Source organism: Neofelis nebulosa, chromosome 9 (genome assembly GCF_028018385.1).
Source record: "Neofelis nebulosa isolate mNeoNeb1 chromosome 9, mNeoNeb1.pri, whole genome shotgun sequence".
NCBI classification, from domain to species: Eukaryota; Metazoa; Chordata; class Mammalia; order Carnivora; family Felidae; genus Neofelis; species Neofelis nebulosa.
In genome coordinates this window covers 43,009,583-43,031,813 of record NC_080790.1, presented here as the reverse complement: position 1 = coordinate 43,031,813, position 22,231 = coordinate 43,009,583, and the positions used below count along the sequence as shown (strand labels likewise).

Sequence of the window (22,231 nt, the reverse complement as noted above, 5' to 3'; positions counted from 1 at the left end):
TTGACCCTTGAATAATATGGGGATTAGAAGCTCCACAAACCCACCCCTCCACTGCACAATTGAAAATTTACATAAAACTTTTATGCCCCGAAAACAACTACTAATAGTCTGCTGTTGACTGGAAGATATACAATAACATAAACAGTCCATTAACACATTTTATGTATATGTATTATACACTACAGTCTCACAATGTACAAGCTAGAGAAAGAAAATGTTATTAAGAAAATCATAAGGAAGAGAAAATACATTTATAGTACTAAAGTCTAAAATATCCATGTATAAATGGACCTGTGCAGTTCAAACCTGTGTTTTTCAAGGATCAACTGAATTTGGTATTTTTTGTTTGTTTGTTTTGTTTTTATTTTTAACTCTTTTTTGGGAGGGACAGGAAGTAGGTTTTATTGGTGATTAAGGATTAGGCAGTGACTGAAGCTGATGACTGCCATTTCTCTAGGGCCACAATTAGAATATATTTGACCCCACAGCCAACCACAATGAGCTCCTTTTCAGCCACCATGTCTTCAAATTCATTCATATTAAACTTAGTAAAGCCTCTCTTCTTGAAGATGTGGGTCTTCCAGCAGCCAGATAACTTGAACTTGACCCTGCATAGGACCTCTGTCCTTGTTTTGTGGTGTAGAACTGGTGGATCTGATGGTTTGCCCAATGGGGATCTTGGCCACTGTACTCTAGGGCCAAAGGCACCCCACATATCTGTCTGGGGCCTAGAATGGGATCAACTTGAGGTAAGACATAAATGTCCAACAGAAAGGTCCATCTCCATGTACTTAGGCCAAGCCATATGAGCAACAGACTGCATATACTACTAAGGAAGCTGCTGTTTGCAGTCATTGGACATCTAAAAAGAGCCTGGTTGGTTTAATTGGCTGCGGTTTGTTTTTGTTGTTGTTTTGTTTCTTTTGTTGTCGTTTTTAAATTTTTTTAGTGTTTGTCCTAGAGTTTTCAATATACAATTTATAGGCTAATCCAAGTCCACATTTAAATAATGCAGTGCTAATCATGGGCAGTGTGAGTACCTTACAATAACAAAATAATCCTAATTTCTCCTCCTGTCCCTTGTATCATTATTATCATTCATTTAACTTAGGCATAGATTATGTAATCAAATACATTTTTGGTATTATTATAATAAACACATTGATATCTGATCAATTAATGATCAGAAAAACAATTTTTTTATTTAACTTTACATACCAATTCTTTGATACTATTCCTTTTCTTACATTTGTCTAAGTTTCTGACCTATATTTGTTTTCTTTCTCTAGAGAAGGTATTTTAGCATTTCTTGCAGAGCAGGCTTATTGGCAAAAATATACCCTCAATCTCTGAGAAAATGTCTGCTTTATTTCCTTCCCACTTTTGAAGAATGATTTCCAACTTGGTAGTCTTTTTTCCTCCCTATACTTTAATTATGAGTGTAATTCTGATATATGTCCCTCTGTAGGTAAGGAGTTTATTTTTTCTCCCTGTGGCATTTTTTCTATGGATTATTTCTATGTATCTGATTTCCTGTAGTTTGAAGTGAAATTCCAGGTGTAGTTTTTGAGGGGCATTTATCATGCATAGTAGGATTCCTGAGATCTCTGGATCTCGGAGATTCCTGGATCTGTGGTTTTGTGTTTGATATTAATTTGGGGAAATTCTCAGACATTATCATTTTGTTTTTCTTCTTCTGGTAGTCCTATTATGTGTATGTTACACATTTTGTATTTGTCCCACAGTCCTTGGATAACCTGTTCTGTTTTCTTTTGTTTTGTTTTTTAATCTCTGTTCTCTTTTCTTTTTGGTTTTCAAGGTTCATTGATATATCCTCTAATTCAAAGATTCTGTCTTCAGCTATGTCCTGTGTACTATGGAAGGAATTCTCGTAGTTGTTTTATCTACCTCTCTCTTTGTTTGTTTTTGTTTTTTTAGTTTATTTATTTTGGGAAAGAGAGAGAGAGAGAGAGAGAGAGAAAGTGGGGAAGGGGCAGAGAGAGTGGGAGACAATCACAAGCAGGGTCCACGCTAGCAATACTGAGCCCTACTCAGGGCTCAAACTCACAAATGGCAAGATCATGACCCGAGCTGAAATTGAGTCAGAAGCTTAAGGGACTGAGCCACACAGGTAACCTGGGACTTTGTACCTCTTAAACCCTTTCACTGATTTTGCCTATTCCTCTACCACTCTCCCTCCCCTCTGGCAACCACCAATTTGTTCTCTAAATTTATGAATCTGGTTTTGTTGTTGGATTTTTTTTTTAGATTCCATATACAAGTGAAATCACATGGCATTTGTCTTTTTCTGGCTGATTTACTTCATTTAATATTATAGCCTCTAGGACAATCCATAGTGTTGCAATTGGCAAGATTTCTTTCTTTTTTATGTTTGAGTAATATTCCATTGTATATATATCTATATATATAGATATATATATAGACATATATGTATATATCTATATATATATAGATATATACATATATGTCTATATATCTATATATCTATATCTATCTATATCTATATCTATATCTATATCTATATCTATATCTATCCCACATCTTCTTTATCCATTCATCTCTTGATGGACACTTAGGTTGCTTCCATATCTTGGCTGCTGTAAATAATGCTGCAATCTATCCTGTTTCTATACTCTAGTGACAAAGTAGCAGAAAGATAACTTAAGAAAACAATCTCAAAACATTGGTCTGATAATTCCAACATTTCTGCTACATCTGGTTCTGATGCTTGTTCTGCCTCTTGAAATTGTGCTTGTTTGTTTTTTATCTTTTGGTATACTTTGTAATTTTTTTTTCTTGATAATGGGACTTGATATACTGGATAAAGGAACTGCTGTAAATAGGGCTTTAGTAATGTGGTGTGAGGTGTGATGGGAGGGGAAGTTTTCTATGGTCCTGTGAGGTCTGCTAGTGAGTCTACTCCTTTGGACTATGAATTTCACAAGTGTTTGTCAGTGTTTGTTTGTGTTTATGTATTTGTTTTCTTGTTTACTCTGTCTCCAGTTCAGTGAGCAGGATGGCTAGGGAGGGCAGGAATTGGGTATTCCCCTTTTGCCATGTCAGTTAAGCTGTGGTAATACCGTAGCAAGTTAGGCTCTGGTTAATTGGTTTCTCCTGAGGGCAGGCCTTGTTAAGAAGAACATTGTGTCGTTCAGTATTTCAAAATGCTTCCTTTTCACTTCCCTCTGCCAGAGCTGAAGGGGATTTTCCTCAGATATTTACTGTGAGAACCTGTTTGAGCTTCTGGAGGTAAACCTCACAAAATTCTTTCCTTCCTACACTGCCTGTGTTCCCTGGTGTTCCTGCCCTGGCACTGGTTCTTGAAGAAAGCTCTGCTGTGAGTATCTGCTCAGGTAAACCACAACTCCCTAGATTCACCTGGCTGTCTGTCCCGTCTTGAGGGCAGCGTTTTGCCCTGTGTCCTCTTTTCTTTAAAAAAAAAATGTTAATATTTATTTATTTTTGAGAGAGAGAGAGACAGAGACAGAACATGAGTGGGGGAGGGGCAGAGAGAGAGAGAGAGAGAGAGAGAGAGCGAGAGGGAGAGAGAGGGAGACACAGAATCTGAAACAAGCAAGCTCCAGGCTCTGAGCTGCCAGCACAGACCCCAACACGGGGTCAAACCCAGGAAGCGTGAGATCATGACCTGAGCTGAAGTCAGATGCTTAACCGACTGAACCACCCAGGCGCCCCAATGTATCCTGTCTTCTTGAGCACACAAGAAGAGTTATTAATTTTTCAGTCTGTTCAGCTTTTTAGTACAGAGTGGCAACTTCCAAGTATTTTACGTGCAGAACTGGAAACTGGATCCCCTTCTTTTTCATAGTTTGACATTTATGGAAAGTTACAAAGATATTACAGAGTTCCCATGTACAGCATACCCAATTTCTCCTCAGTGCATTATTATACGAAGTCCATTCTTTATTCATACATTTCCTCAGTTTTTACTAAATGTTTTTTACTGCTAGGATCCCATCCACGGTAAATATTACATTTATTCATCATCTTTCCATAGGCTTCTAGGAGCTGTAACAGTTCATTTGACTTCCTTGTTCTTGATGACCTTGACAATTTTGAGAAGTATTGGTCAGGTGTTTTGTAGAATGTTTCTTATTTGGGGTTTCTCATGATTGCACAGGAGTAATGCATTCATGGGAGTCAGAACACAGAGGTAATGTGCCATTCTCACCATTTCATATCAAGGATATATATTCTCAAGATGACTCATTACTGTTGATGTTTACCTCAAGCCTGCTTGAGGACATGTTTGTCAGATTTCTCTTCTGTAAACTTACTGGGATTCCCTTCCCTTTCTATACTGTCTTCTTTGGAAGAAAGTCACTTTACACAGCCCACACATAAGAGGTAAAAAATTACTTTCTACCTCTTTGAGAGTTGAATTATCTACAAAAATTATTTTGAAGACTTATCCACAAGAGTTCCGCCTGTAATTTCCCATGTATTTATTTACGTGTGTGCTTATACCAGTATTCATAAATATTTATTCTATATTTTGTGATGTAATCGAATAATTATTTAATTTGTTGCTCAAATTATTCCAGCTTTATCCATGAGAGCTCTTTTAGTTGATTTTTGTATATCCTTTAATATACCTATACTCTTATTTGTGTATGTGTATTTAGCACTTTCCTACTTTCTGGAATAATAAAATTCATCTTATATATTTCTTGTCTTGGTCCTAGAATTAGGGATTTATCCAAGGAACTCTTTGGTATAAAAAAACTAAGACCTGGGCATAAGGTGTCCTCTCATTTTTTTGTTTTGTTTTGTTTGGTTTGGTTTTGTTTTGTGTTCTCCCCTTGAATCTCATACTTTCAAACTTTTGGCTCAATTTCTTCATTTTTAAGTACATTTTTTAGAAATTCCTTGAGTTTGTTGGTGCTGGATTTTAATATCCTTAGCTTCTCTTTATTTTTACATGGTTTTATTTTTCCATCAATCTTGAAAAATTAATTATAAAAATACAGATTTTACTAATTCCATTGCATAATCATTTTTATGTATAAAATTTACCTCATTTTTATAATTATGTACTTCATAATTGAATATCATTAAATTACTTTATAGCTTACATTGTTTTGTATTGTAGCTGAAGCATTTGATTTTGGAAGACTATTTTTTAAAGAGCTTGTCCTTTTTTTTCTTTTTTTTAAGTTTATTTGTTTCTTTTTAGAGAGAAAGAACAAGCAGGGAAGGGGCAGAGACAGAAAGGGAGAGAGAGAATCACAAGCAGGCTCTGGCACTGACAGCACAGGGCTGAGTGTAGGGCTTGATCTCATGAACCCTAAGGTCTTGACCTAAGCCAAAATCAAGAGTCTGATGCTCAACCAACTGAGCCACCCAAGTGCCCCTGATTTCAAAAGATTTTAAGGTAAAGATTTTTATGGTACTGTCCAACTCAGAAGGAGCATCATATTTCTCCTCCTTCATGATTTAATATTGTAGACATACATAATGACTGTGATAATTTGAAACAAAAAAACCTATGAATTCTCTTTTCAACCATAGTCATCTCAGTGGGTCATGACCCATGCTCTCTCCCCTTCCTTCTTCTCATCTCATATTGACTCTAACATTCCAACTGCGGCATACTATATTTTTGTAAAAATGTTTTAAGGACTTTTAAAAAGCCAATCTCTGTATTAATTAAGGAGAGTTTTATACACAGCTATGAATTAAATTGACTATAAAGTTATTAATTGATGTTTTAAATTCAAAATGCTAAGTTTAGATTTATATATTATGTCATTCTACTGACTGGGTAGAAAAAATAGAATTGAGGTGATTACAAAAGCAGGAAATTAGTTCAGGTTAAAGATGAATCCCTGAAAAGGGAAATTGAGTGTTGTGCCATATTTTAAGCTTATGTTTAAGAAAGAATTGTTAGCACTTACAGTACAGGTAAACGAGTGAAATAATAAAGAAAGGCAAAGTAGAGAGTAAGTATATATTTATTTGGCTGAATGTTGGTTGGGTATGGTGCCATTTAGTGAGACAAGAGAGAGGGAAATATACTGGAACAATGCTATGGGGATATTTTTAGGCATATAGACTACAATGTGTCTCTGTTAATGAGGTATCCAGAGATATTGATCTGCCCCTTTAAGACATATGAACAGAATATAGATTTAGGAGTAATAAACAAAGTGTTGGTTCTTGATGAGAAGCCTCAGGAATAGTAGATAGGGCTTTCCAACTTTATCAGAAAGAATATCTTGACTCACTGCCCAGTTAGACTAATTTTGATACAAGTTCATCTTTATCTGATAAGTTTCTCTGTAGCAACTATCAGTTGATCTATAAATTCTTATATATTAAGATCTTATGTCTAAATTCTTCCTATATAGAAATTAATGACTGGAAGTAATCATAAAAGTAAAATCTAAAGTGAAGATAGCAGCCTTATTTTTAGCTTGAACATTGTCAGACTGCTTGTCAATAACCTGTTGTTAAATGACTTAGGAGACTTTCTGATTTAGAAGACTATTGGAGGTTGTTAAAATTCTCAATACACATCAGCTATAAACAAATTCTGCACAGATTTTGGCCTTTAGAAAACAAAACCTTATTATACTGTCAGTGTATGTGCATTATAAAAGAATCTGAATTTCTTTGGAATATGTATATTCTATGACATTCCATGGCACTTGAACTATCCCTCTTAAATCTTGAAATGGGTCATCCTCAGAAAACTCAAATCAGTCTGGCAAGCAAGCCTCTTGTGTAGTAGACCTTTCTCTACTGAGACCTACAGGTATTATCTAGCTTAAAATTTATGAAAAAAGACTTATCCATCTCAAATTTTTAGTAATATTAGACATAATTAGGTCTTTGCATTTGAAACCCCCATATTTTTTTCTTTTTTTCCCTCTCTTTCTTTCTCATTGTCTCTTAATCTGTCATAAAAGAAAAAAAAAAAAACTTTACCTCCACTTAAGTTAATACTGTAGAAACACTGAAATACAGTAGAAATGAACAGAATATGAAGTAATAATTATTCATCATTGAATAACAAAAAATAACAAAATGGGGCTGGATTTTCCTTTGCCTTTAGTTTAATAGTCTAAGAACCTATTTCTGAGGAAACAGACTATAGAGTTATTCCTGGTGATAAATACAATCGCATAGTCACACAAATCAGAGTGAGACTGTTTATAGGAGAAAATTAGATTTGTGTAGTCTTATAAGGTTATATATTAAAATAATCAAATAAATATGTATAAAATCTTACTTTATAGTAATATGAAGATACATAATCTTAAAATTATTTCATTTAATAGTTAAGGGATAAATTTTTATATTAGAGCTAAGAAAAATCATTTAACCTTACCCAATATTATGTGGTATCTGGGAATATGACTATGGAAATTCTTTCCTTCTTGTTTATATGGCTTTATGTAGTCATGAATATGAAAGCCAAAACCCACAGGATATTTCAAGATGCTGTTCCTAGTTATTTTATTAATTATTATTACTATTATTTTTTTTTTTACTTGCTTTATCTTCTCAGGAAAATAAAGATGTACAGATGTCATTTAACCTACTGGTATCAAAACTTTTCAATTGAACAGAGATAACATTTTCCTTAGAAAAAAATATTTCATGAGGGTCAAAAGTTTTATTTTTTTTTTAATTTTTTAATGTTTATTTATTTTTGAGAGAGAGAGTGAGTGGGGTAGGAGCAGAGAGAGGGGGAGACACATAATCTGAAGCAGACTCCAGGCTCTGAGATGTCAGCACAGAGCCAGATGCAGGGCTCAAACTCACAAACCACAAGATCATGACCTAAGGTGAAGTTGGAGGCTCAACCAGCTGAGCCACCCAGGCACCCCATAGGTCACGTGCTTTAAAAGGATTACAATTCTAGCTACTCTGAGATTGCAGTTGGAGATGACTTCCTTGTCCAGTTACCCACTCATTCTTCCTATGTTGTCCTCCGTATCGCGAGAGCTTCATGGAGCAATATTTGAAAAGCATTAACATATCACAATTTTCTTCTTAACTATATAAAGAAAATAAAATTTAGAATGTGTGATAAAACTGGAGGATCTCTCCCATATACTTACAAATACCTTTGCTTGTGCTTTTCCTGTAGAAAGGACACTTTCATCTTATCTACTTCCATCAATATTTAATTATAGATAGACCTGATAGCGATGTAGGATATCTTGCTATTACATATGTGTGGTATAAAGAACACCACAACCACTCACAAATGTGATTTGGATCTAAGTGTGCAGTTCCATCTTTTTAAATTCAAGCTGATTCAGGAAATGGTTCCTGGATCAGAAGTAACACCGATGTAATTGTAGGACCATGCAAGTTTGTCTTAAAGGGATAAATCCTAAAGAGTGATAGATTTTCTTTTTTACTTAAACACACACACACACACACACACACACACACACACACACACCATGCATTTGTCCAAATACAAAACATTCACCTCTCTTCTTTGTTGATCTGTTGTTTCTTCCAATTTTGATAAACATACCCTCAATACAATAATAAATGACTAGTCTCGGATTAAAAATATAGCAACAAGTTGTGGTGATTGGACCCACTGGAGCGTGCATATCTCACTGAAAGATGGTGGCAGCTGTTCCTCTCACCTGGCTGTAACTACCTTGGAACAGAGAGATAGTTTTTTCCAGCTCCTCAGATACTTTCAAATCATACCAGAAATATGAGTTTAATAGGAAGTCAAAAATTTTCAATATTAGCCAAAATATATGCATTTAACATTGTATAAGCCAAGACTAGACAGGAAGAACACCATGTGTCAATGAGCCATAAATGGCCTGTGAAGCACTGCTTTGGAATTTCTTTCGATTATATTTATTTAACCACAGACACTTAAATAATTAGTCCATTCCACAAATAATGAACATAGTAACTGTCACCATTGTTATAATTGATTTGCACATATTTTTTTCATTATTTTTCCCAAAAAACTCTGTGATTTAATGTTTTTATTATCCTCACTTTAAAGGGGGAAATTGGAGGCACAGGTGGTTAAGTGTTGTTCTGTTAGTATAAAGAATAACTGTTACATGAAACAAACAAAACATGTATATTGGCTCCAGTATAATAGAAGTCAATGTCTCACATAAGTGAATTCCAAACAACTGTCCCAGTTACATAAGCAGCTGTCTTTCAGACAATGATTCAGGGACCCAGGCCTTCTTCTCTCTAGTGGCACGTCTTCAAATCCTGGCTTCGAAATTGATTTTGCAAATCATCTTCAAACTGGTACATGGAGAATGAACATGGAGGAGCATATGTAACACATTCCTATGATCAAGGCTAAGAACCAGTGTCAAGGAAGAAGAGAAAATGAATTAGATGAAAATATAACCATTCTCTTTCACAATGTGAGCATCAGAATCAGGAGATGAATGCAAATAAGTTGTATCCGTATCCTGCACTCTCACTATATGCTAGTTACTAAAATAAAATAGGGTCATATAGTAAACATAGGGTTTTCAATTTGTAAAAAAGGCAGACAGTTGTGGCAAATTTATAGGTATGGTGTGTATGTATATATCTATATAAAAACTATTCATGAGACAAGATTGAGACCCATCTCATCATATCTTAATACTAAGGAAGTATTAACCTTAAGGAAGTTAATTCACCCAAAGACCAATGGAAACAACTCAATATTTCAAGAGAAAAATAAAGCAACCAGCCTTTGCAAACATTTATTTTAATGAATAAATTTTAATAAATGAAAGCCTGGAAAATGGCTTGAAAAATTAAAAGAATAATGTGAAATGAGCATTTCAGTGGCTTATGTGAGGCAAGAGGTTAAGTGAAGTGAGAGTCTATGATGCTTTGGATTAGGGGATGATAGAGATGACAAGTGGATGGGATTAAATGATGTTTAGAAAATAATAGTGGCTGGGGCACCCTGGGTGGCTCAGGCAGTTGAACATCTGACTTCAGCTCAGGTCATGATCTCATGGTTTGTGAGTTCAAGCCTTGCTTCAGGCTCTCTGCAGTCAGTGTGGAGCCAACTTCAGATCCTCTGTCCCCTCTCTCTCTGTCCCTCCCCCGCTTGTGCACGTGCGCGCGTGCTCTCTCTCTCTCTCAAAAATAAAAAAAAAATAATAAGAAAGAAAGAAAAAATAAAACAAAATAATAGTGACTTAGTTTAGAGCATGGCTGGATGCGAACAATGAGCCTGAATCAAAACAGTGACCATCAGGTTTCTAGATTGAGCAAATGAATGAATACTTTCATTTAAAGCTATCTATTCATAAAAAAGGAAAATGGCAGGGGGGGATATTATGAATGCACCTTTTTATATTTTTAGTTTATAGTGATAAAATGGGAGTAATCAAACTACCTACCTAATGAGATTTTTATTAATGTAGGAAGTATGCATTACAGTAAAATTTAAAAAAAATCTTATTTTCTTATTGAATGATTTTTGGTTGTGGGTGTTTTTGCTTTTAATTTATGTTGTTTTATTTTTTTTAATGTTCATTTATTTTTGAGAGAGAGAGAGAGACAGAGCATGAGAAGGAGAGGGGCAGAGAGAGAAAGAGGGAAACAAAGAATCCGAAGCAGGCTCCAAACTCTGAGCTGTCAGCACATAGACCGATCTGGGGCTCGAAACCACAAACCGTGAGATCATGACCTGAGCTGGTGTTGAATGCTTAAACAACTGAGCCACCCAGGCACCTCTAGTTTGTGTTGTTTTAATGTTTGTTTATTTTGACAGGGAGAGAGAGAGAGAGAGAGAGAGAGAGAGAGAGAGAGAGAGCCAGCCCAAGTAGGGGAGAGGAAAACAGAGAGGGACAGAGAGAGAATCCCAAGGAGGTTCTGTGCTGTCAGTATGGAGCCTAACTAGGGGCTCAATCTCCTGAACCATGGTATCATGATCTGAACCAAAATCAAGAGTTTTTAAAACTCTAGGATCTGTAATGTCATCCTCCAGGACACCATGGATCTCTCCCCATTCCTCTCTCCAGTCTGGGATAAACTCCAATGGGAAGAACATGGTTGCCTAACTGCCCCAATTTCTATAAGGTGTTTATCAGGAATACCTGTTCAAGTCTTCTATTTTCTTAAATACTTAAAATTTTGTCAAAAAAATTTTTTCACATGATAACCATATTTAACCTTCCAATTTACAGTGAGATATAAAGATGACAATATTTTTCAATGGAAGGGTAAAGAATATTTAATAAATGTAGTTGGTTCATAGAAAATATTTAATAATTTCTAGATATTATAATATTGTGACTTTTCACTCTTTTGAAAATGTAAAATAACAATTAGATGTATCGGTTGAGAGCTCTGAAGAGTCCTTGGCTAGATACACAAATATAGAAATTGCAAATACAAGGATGGCTCAGTGGACATTGTAAATTGTTTAACCATCATCAGATTTCCCATTCAGATCCTCTACTATAGCACCAATATAGTTTAGATATCCATTCCTCCCCACAAAGCCCACAGAACTTAGTGAAAATTGATCCATCTCTAGTTCCTGGAGAAGGTGTTAATTAAACTGAAACTTTAAAGTAATCATGGCAATCTTATCCATTTTTCCCAAGTAGATGTCAGGGTACAGAATTAAGAAAATCAACAAACAGTGTTTCTTTAGAAGCACTAATTGGTTCTGGGATATACACTTGACCTAAATTAGTTCAGTTGTACTGATTAGAAGATATTTTATTCCTTAGTAGAAATATGCTGTCTCTTCCCTCTCTGCACATGAAAACAGTAGCAAATTCTCATAATTACTCTTTATTATCTTTGCAACCATGAAAAAACCAGCATGGAGACAAAATATGAGAGAATAACACAAACAAAGCTGCAGCCTTGGTCATGGACCTGGAGATCATTGTTCCATTTTAGGACTTTTGGGTTTGGGCTTCTCCTATAATTAGCCAAAAATATTTGTCCTAAAATACATACTAACTGAGGTCATCAATTTATATCACAACGCATAAGAAGAACATGAAGAATAAAACAAAAATACAGGCAAATCTAGGGTTTTAGATGAATAGAACTATTCACTTTTGATAAAACCCTGAGGATATATGACTCATTAAAGAAGCATGTGAACAATTGAAACTATAAAATTATAGATGAGAAGTTAACCAAAATTATAATGTGCACAAATATATCCATTTTCCCTAAACATTAGCTAACGTGACAGTGACCCTGGAATTTTGGTAGCATCTATGTTTATTATAGCAATAATGCCTAAGTGCTCTGATACAGAAAACATAAATACCTTTTCGGTAACTGCATAGTGTATCACTTCCAGTACTTGTGCTGTCAAATATTACGACAGCAGTGTAATATTATTCTCAGAAAGGCAAAACAAAATAAAACACGACACTAATAATGTTATGTTTAATTCATGGTAATTTGATGTTCTTATTTTTTACGATCAGAATAAAATAGCTTGTGTAAGATAATACATTTGATTCATTCTGTACCAGGTCTTCTTTATTATGAGGCTTATAAAAGCATCAAATAATTACAACAAACAATTTAGTGGGAACTTATTACTACAAATAACTTCTAAATTGAAATGTTAGCTTGAATAATTTCAAAAAGAACAACAGCAAAGAATGCTAAGTACTTTAAACACCTCATGAGGTGAGCTACCATGCTGTGATGCCTGTCTTTAAAGAATCCCTTCAGGATGTCCACTTAGGATTGGAAGGGTAGGGATCCATTTCATTATTTTTAATTTTTTTAATGTTTATTTATTTAGAGAGAAAGAGAAGCAGAGAAAGAGGGAGAGAAACAATCCAAGCCAGCTATATGCTGTCAACAGAACCCAACCCAATGTAGGGCTCTATTCAAGAACTATGAGATCATGACCTGAGCTGAAATCAGGAACCAGAAACTTAACTGACTGAACCACCGACATGCCCAGGATCCATTTCATTAATATAGTTATCCTCTCTTCCCTTTGCCCATTACCTGTTCAGTTGCCAACATGTTGCCTACTCCAAAACGTGTAACACATTTTACTGAAACATACTTACATACAACATTAAGTTGAATATATCTTTGAGCTGTTCTGGAAGCAATTCCATTATATAAGTTTCCAGATAAAGGTTTTGACCTGAGGATTCATAAGGGTGAGAGAGTTTATGAGATTGTGAGAGGTTCAGTTATGCAAATTCTAAATACCCAGGAAGAAACAACAAAAACCTTGCCTTTCCAAAACACTGAGCGCTCTCTGCCATTATTGTTGGACACTTGTTATTTAACCATAATCATATTTCAGTAGTGCCTGGAAAAATATTTTGAAGTCATGAAATTTGTTGTACTGGAAACAATTTACATGAATAGATTAATTTACTAAATAAAATGGATATTGGTAGAAACTAACTTCTATTTATCTTAGAATCACAGAACATGGCTAAAAGTATGAAATTCTATAGGGCATTTGTACTCTTTAAACATGTCTCAAATAAATTTAGAAACTTTATTTTCCTATGTCTCACTGATTAAATCTGTGCATAGTCAATCTTGCCAGAATCAATAAATAATCAAGGTATATCTCCATAAAGCTTTACTACTCACCAATGTTTACAGTCTGAGCTTTGGTGCTCAGTGAAATGTATGCTGGAAGGAAAACAACATGAGACCATTTGACTATTATCAGAAAAAGAAAAAATAACAAATGCCAGTGAAGAGGTAGGGAAAAGGGAACCCTTGTACACTGTTGGTGGGAATGTAATTGTTACATTCATTATGGAAAACAATGTAGAATTTCTTCAAAATATTACAAATAGAACTACCTTATGGCCCAGCCACCCTTCTGTGTGTGTGTGTGTGTGTGTGTGTGTGTGTGTGTGTGTATGTATATATGCCCAAAGAAGATTAAATTAGTATTTCAAATAATTTCCATGTTATTGGCAACGTTCTTCTCAATAGCCAAGGTATGGAAACAACATAAGTGTCCATTTGTCATCTATGGATGAATGGGTAAGGAAAATTTTATATATATTCTTTAAAAAAGAGAACATGTCATTTACAACATGGATGAATCTACAAGACATTACGCAAAGTAAAATAAGCCAGACAGATACAGCAAGAAAAATGCTTCATGATCTTACTTATGTGTGACATCTAAACAAGTTGAATACATAGAAGCAGACTACTTACCGGGGGCATGGAGGTGGCAGAAATGGGGAGATGTTGGTTCAGAGGGTACAAAGATGCAGTTATGTAGGATGAGTATGTTCTAGGGCTCTAACATACAGCATGATGATTATAGTTATTAGTGTTGTATTCTATACTGGAAATTTACTGAGAGTAGATTTCAGGTGCGTTCAGAAAAAAGGCACTATGTAAGGAGTTGAAGGTGTTCATCAGTCTGATTGTAGTAATAATTTCACTGTGGAGGCATGTGTGTATACATACATATAAACATACGCATATATAATCTTATTATAAGATAAAATAGAATAAAGGTGAATGGTAAGTATTAACACTAAACATAGCAATCCCTAATCTAAACTGAGGTGGCTGTGGATGTTATTTTTATTTTATTCCTTTTTTAATGATTAATATGATGGAGCTAATTCTAGCGTATACATTGTGAGAATGTTCTTATTAAACTTGCTTTCTTTCCTGTGACCTCCAATGACTTTTTAACCTGACACAGAAAATTGCTTCTGAAGGTCTTAAGATAAAAATAGACTAGACATTTGAAATTAAAATACCATCATTTGTAATTAGTAAGTAATATATTATGTTCTTCCAAAATCATTTATTATAATACCGTTGAGGCAATGAGCCTCTAATACTTATACATAATTGCTATGATACCTTTGCCTTACTGTAATAAATGTATTTGAGATTGCAATAAACAGTTCTTTTTATTCAGGTTATATTTCCAAATCTCATACATAACTAGTTCCAGCTTCTATGATTGGGAGGCTATAAGCCAGCACTATTCTAGACATGAGAGGAAGACAATCAGTACCACCCCTGCCTTCCTTTGTTGGTATAATCATTAGCCCTGTGACACTTACATCCTATATGTAGCCAAAAATGTAATTTAAAAAATCATTTACCATTGTTTTACTTAAGAAAAGTTTGAGGGAGATAAGCATAATGGGAATTGGGCTTTTTCAGTTGTTTTGTATCTATTATCTTATTTATTCTTCATAGTCGCACTATGAAATGGGACACTAGTATCTTCATCTATAAATAATGAAGTAAGCCACAGAGAAGTTAAAGCAATAACTTAAAATAACACTATATATGGTAGAGTCAGGTTTCAAAAATGTGTGATCGTAACTATTACTGCACATTTGAGACACATCGAAAATCTAAAAATGTGTGTATATTTAGATAAAAAAAATCAGAAAAATATATGACAATGTAAAAAAATCCTTCTTGACTCTTCTATTGTTTTTATTCTTCCTCAGTTTAAACTACATATACTAATATTTAGTCCTATAAATATTTTATGGTGCAATATTATGGTGAAATTTTATGGTGCAATATTATGCAAAATATACACAAATTAGAATATTTTATGTCTGTTCCCTTTCATATAAATTGAGTCATGTTTAACATATTGATCTTTTATCACATAAATATTACAAAAATCACAGAGATCTTTCTCATACTTCTAACTGACATATAGACTTCCATTGTGTAGATTCATTACAATTTGTTGGTGGATATGGGCTTAAACTTCTCAAAAATTCTAAAATGCTGTAAAGCACATAGAAATGATTTTTATAGCTCAGGTAATATCATTTTTACATGTGCAGCTAATATCCCAAGACAGTGGGAGAAATCTTATGATACAGAAGAATAGAAGGAAGCTATAAATAAAGCTTGCTAAGGAATAAAAACTGTCTGAAAATATGACTGATAAGAGTGGGTTATAAAATCCATGGAAATGGTGTCTTGGGTTTTAATGATTGCAAAGGTATGGAGCCTTGGGCCTATGCCTGGGGGGTTCATTAAGACAGGATCATGTGTAAAGCCTATAGTCTTTGAGAAATAAAGAGGGCATTTATGTTCCACAAGAAAAGAACATGGCATAGTGAATTGACTAAGTCATCCTTGATTCTTGATGGAAAGAATACCAAAATAACATTTGAGATTTTATACTCACAACCCAGTCCTCACAAACAATTAAGGTATGAATTTACACAGTATGTTCAGGATTCTTTAAGTGATACATTTACATAACATTAACTGTGTTAACAGTTATGAAGTACCTAGAATAATGCCAAGTATCTAATAAATGCTACTAAATAACACAGGATATTCATAGGATTCAAAGGATTAAGTACCATTGAGACAAGGAAACATTCTTTCTAGCGGACATTGCTATCTAAAGTTTAAGTTCATCAGAATGTAACAATTTGAAATGTGCATGCATCTACTTAAAAAAACAGAGCAGAAATGACATCATTTTAATTAATTAATGATGAATTTGCTGCATAATGAAAAGTATTTTTAACAAAATTTCTTAGTAATCAATAGATCTAGCCACTCAGAACATTAGTAAGGATATGTAAATTTTGAAGAACACAATTAGCAAACTTAATCCAACAAATAGTGAATAACAGTCTCTGTAATATTAAAAGAGAATACTAAAAACAAACTACAGTTGACCCTTGAATAACACAAGTTTGAACTGCGTGGGTCCACTTTTTTTCCTTCAGATTTAAAAAAAAAAATAGTTAATATACAGTGCAATATTGATTTCATGAGTAGAATTCAGTGGTTCATATGGGTCCACTTTTATGTGAATATTGTATAGTACAGTACTGTAAATGTGTTTTCTCTTCCTTATGATTTTCTTACTAATATTTCCTTTTCTCTAGCTTACTTCATTATAAAAATACAGTATATAATAACATATAGACTGTATGTTAATCAACTGTTACTGGCAAGGCTCCTAGTCAACAGTAGAGCATTAGTAGTTTTGGGGGAGTCAAAAGTCATACGTGGATTTCCAACTACACAGGGGATTGGCACACCTAACTCCCACATCATCATTCAAGGGTCAACTATATATGATGATAGGATGGAGAATAATTCTTAACATATTTCTAAAAAATCAGTATTATGCAAGTCCCCTCCCTATTCACAGTTTCACTGCTTTCTGTGGTGCAGAAACAGATGATCCTCATTTTTTGATAGAGAGTGCATGTGAGTGGAGAAGGGGGAGGGGCAGGGAGAGAGTGAGAGAGAGAGAGAGAGAGAGGGAGGGATAATCTTAAGTTGCTCCACACTTAGTGTGGAGCCCAATGGTGGAGTGAGAGGGCTCTATCCCATGACCCTGGGATCATGACCTGAGCCAAAATCAAGAGTCAGGAGCTTAACCTACTGAGCCACCTAGACACCCTATGGATGATCCTCTTTCTGATAAATGGTCAGGTCAATTGTAGGCTAATAGTACATCACAATGCCTGTGTCATTCACCCAAGGTCACCTCATCATGAAGCCATTTTATCATCTCACATCATCACAAGAAGATGGGTTAGTGAAGTGTAATGCGATATTTTGAGAGACCACATTCACATAATTTTTATTACAGCATATTGATAACTGTTCTACTGTATTATTATTATTGCTATTCTCTTAGTGTGCCTAATTTATAAGTTAAATTTCGTCATAAGTGTGTATGTATATAAAAATACATAGTATGTCTACGGTTCAGTACTATCCATGCTTTATTCGTTTGTTTTATTTTGTTTTGTAGTATTTATCATGTGCTGGAGACTATATTTTATATTCGAAATTCATTAGCGCCTTTAATTTTTAATCAGCTGATTACATTTTAGGCCATTAATATTTTAAACCTAGGGAATTTAAGATACAGATGCCAAATCTAGTAAGCATCCTTCTTCAAGTTAATAAAGTTATGTTAATTTAGAAAAAGTTTAAATAAGCTATTCTGTTAAGATAGAACAATACAAGGGTGCCTGGGTGGCTCAGTCAGTTAAGCATCCACTTCAGTTCAGGTCATGATCTCACAGTTTGTGAGTTTGCGCCCCTGCATTGGGCTCTGTGCTGACAGCTTAGAGCCTAGAGCCTGTTTCAGATTCTGTGTCTCCCTGTCTCTGCCCCCCACCTCCACTTGCGCGCGCACGCGCTTGTGCTCTCTCTCTCTCTCTCTCTTAAAAATAAACATTAAAAAAAAAAAGGGGGACACCTGGGTGGTTCAGTTGCTTGAGCGTCTGACTTCGGCTCAGGTCATGATCTCACGGTCCGTGAGTTCGAGCCCTGCGTCAGGCTCTGTGCTGACAGCTCAGAGCCTGAAGCCTACTTTGGATTCTGTGTCTCCCTCTCTCTGCCCACCCCCCCCCCACTTGTGCTCTGTCTTTCACAAATAAATAAATGTAAAAACAATTTTTTTTAAAAAATGTTAAAAAAAAAAGATCAAACATTACAATTGTAGATGTTCTATTACAGAACTATTCTTGGCTTCTAGGAATAAATACAACTGAACCATGATACATTAGCCTTTTAACACATTTATGTTTAAGTTTGATAGTATTTTAAATAATGAAATTGATATGTAGATTCCCTTTTTGCCATTTATTTTCTTCTGTTAGACTTTAGAATCAACTTGAGCACATTTTGTATAACATGAAAACTACTTGAAATCTAAATTTTCATCAAAAATTTTCCCTAAAATAGTTTAAACTTAGTGTCATCTTTTTATTCATTAGCTGATTTATTCTTGGTTTTCCAGTGTATTAGGCATTATTGACAACTTCCATTTACCTGCAAAAGTACTAAATTGACTAGTTTTTCAAATGTATTGAGCTCATTTATCACCTACCTATAACAAATACAACTACATTCCTTTCTTTCTATTTTTCTTTTTTCTTTTGTTTTAATTTTTTAATCTTTTTTCACTTATTCAACAAATATTTGTTGATGTCTATTATGTGCCTGGAGTTGGGGAGTTGGTCAAGTTTGAGAAACCAAAGTTTCTTATTCTCAGAGCTTTTACTTTCCAGTGGAGAAGGATCAAGTGCTAAACTAATAAAAATAAATAAACAGCATTATACCAAAGCGTTATAAGTCCTGTCATAGAAAAAATTATGTGATTAAGAGTGATCGATCATGGGCAAGTGGTAGTTCAGGGAAAGGCTCTTGGAGATGGAGACAAATGGAATGTAACTGACATAGGAGATAATATTATTCTCGCAAAACAAAACAACAGTTCCAAAGCCCTGAGGCACAAGAGAACTTTCAGGGTTCAAAGAAGTGAGAAGGCTAATGTAGGAACTCAGTGAGGACAAGAAGGGGATGAGATATGGACAGAGATCAAATTATCTGAGGTATTTTAGGTCATCAGAATTTGTTGGGAATTTATATAAAAGTTGATTAAGGACCACTAGAGGATTTTAAACAAAAGAGTAATATATATATATATAATATATTTATATATATAATCTTGCTTCGTGTACATATTACTTGCCCAAAGCACAACATTTTATCTGTTCCTATTTATACTTTGTTTGCTCTGTTACTCATTCTGTACTTACTGTGTTATTATATGATATTCTTATGGATCCAAAAGCATATCTGTGTATTTTCCCCTAAAAATTACTAAACCTCTTATTTACTTTTAATAAATAGTAGTCTCAGATGTGTTAAATGTATCTTCACATCTATGTCAAAATTTACTAATTTTGATGAGAAAAATAGGATATAGCTTTGACTCTTTTCTTAATATGTGTTCTATAAGATGTTCTGTGTCCAGATATTTCAGAAAGTCAATGGAGAGTGATACATTTTAAGAGCTTACACATATGTTTATTTAAGATTCTCAATATTCAAACCAAAGAGATGTGGAGGAAACCTAAAATAAAGTAGAATATTATGAAAACCAAAACAATATAATGTAATTTTTAAGATATTTCTCGATTTTTATACCCATGGTTTTCTAATTCAACTAATTGCTGATTATAGGATGTAAAATACCCCCCTCAGAAAAAAATTCCAGCAAAGAAGTAGTTAATTCAATAAGTGCAGATATTAACACTGGTACCTTACTTAATGCAGGTTCCTTTCTTAGGCTATATTTTTTTTTAATTTTTTTTTAACCTTTATTTATTTTTGAGACAGAGAGAGACAGAGCATGAACGGGGGAGGGTCAGAGAGAGGGAGATACAGAATCTGAAACAGGCTACCGGCTCCAAGCTGTCAGCACAGAGCCTGACGCGGGGCTCGAACTCACTGACCGCGAGATCGTGACCCAAGCCGGAGTCGGACGCTTAACCGACTGAGCCACCCAGGCACCCATCTTAGGCTATATTTAAATAAGGGTCCTCTATAAACAGCATTACTAGCTCATACCAAAATAGTGAAATTCAATCTTGAAAAGAATTACTCTTTCACTGTTGTCATACAGATGAATTGGTACAAGTGACTATAAGTCTGCCTTCATAACACAAGGATATAGTACATTATTTTGATTGAGATGAGCAAATTATTTTTGCCATGGTCTGATATTATTGCTAATTTACTAATGTCAAGCCTAGTAGCTAATGCCTATTTGATTAACAGAACCTGTATATTCAATTCTACTAGGCATTGGAGAAGATCTCTAACACGGACTGAGAACATATTGAATGCTATGTGCTGGTGATACACAAGCAAGTGATATATAGTCCTGTTCTCCAAGAAGGCCACAGTTCATTAACTGATATGGTCATTTTAAGAATGAATGGAGAGCAGCAGGGATTTCATAGTGGCTAAGTGAAGAAACTAGATAAAAGTGCCAAAAATGAGCATTTAGACTTAGAAAGTCGACCAAAAGGAATACACAAATTGATAAGAAATTTATTTAGAAAACTCTATGGAATCTTGCTAGGAACAGTGGGAATATATGGCAGTTTGGCTTGGGAATACTTCCATTACTTTTCCTTCTATCTCTATGGAATAGAGTTTCTGCTAGGAGAGAGCTTGCTGGGAGGCCTACCCATCACTGCCTTAGGCACTAACGTTATTAACATCATGGTGTGAAAAATCTCATGCCTGAGAACATTGTTGAAATTAATAGTAATCTGTGTCAATCAGGGAAGGTCATCATCACAGTTAGCTGAGGACTTCAGTATTCATTTGGGAAAGCAATAGATCAGCCTTAGTTTAACAAGAACTCCTAGGGAGAATAATATTCAAAGAGGGCCTAGTTAAAATCCCTGGTGTTAGCTCTGGTGTTCTCAAAAGTAGATTCATCCCTAATGAACTTATTTTTCTTGGCTAAATAAGAGGGCTTGTGAATATAGAAATTAAAAGCCAGGACAAATTTGTAAACTGACTAAACTTTGAGTGCAGTCCTTAATCTACAAACAGATCCATTGGCAGGGAGTGGAATCCTTACTGGCTCATGGTGTTTAAGACAGATTGACCAATCATTAGCTTATCATTAAGGTAATATTATCCAATAGCAACTTATAGGTATCCAAGATTGAAAATAAAAACCGAAGTTAAAAGAACATCTTAATAGAGATATTAGAGTCCACACTTATGGGGAAAACAAGTCTTTGCAGAATTGGTAGATATAAGTGACTATACACAAACAAGAACAACAACAACTACAGTTCTGGAGGGATTGAAATCTATTGTTTTAATAGTTTATTATCTAAAGTGACTAATTTTCAACAACAACAAAAATTATAAGATGCAGAAAAAGAGAGTATGGATCATATATAAGGAAAGAAAAAAATCAACAGAAACTGCCTCTGAAATAATGAAGATACTGAACTTAACAGACAAAGATTTATTTTTATTTTTTATGTGATTATAATTGATACACAGTATTACGATAGTTTTAAGTATACAACATAGTGATTCAACGTCTCTATACATTATTCCATACTCACCACAATGTGGCTACCATCTGTCACTATGTAATGCTATTACAATATCCTTAAGTGTATTCCCAATGTTGTGCCTTGTATTTCTCAAGCAGACAAAGACTTTAAAAGCATCTTTTATAAATATGCTCAAAGAAATAAAAGAAACTGCCTTTAAAAATTAAGGGAAAATATGATAATCATGACTCATCAAATAGAAAATTTCTATAAAAAGATAGAAATTATATGCACAGAAAGTTCAAATTGAAATTATAGAGTTAAAATTGAAATAACTGAATATCAAATCATTATGTTGTACACTAGACACTAATATAATATTGTATGTCAATTGTATC

General features: G+C 34.4%; 1 pseudogene; it reads right to left on the bottom strand.

The window, feature by feature from the left end:
- Window positions 1-775: 775 nt before the first annotated feature.
- LOC131486442 (small nucleolar RNA SNORA70) lies at window positions 776-896 on the bottom strand (annotated as a pseudogene).
- Between the last annotated feature and the right edge of the window lie 21,335 nt (window positions 897-22,231).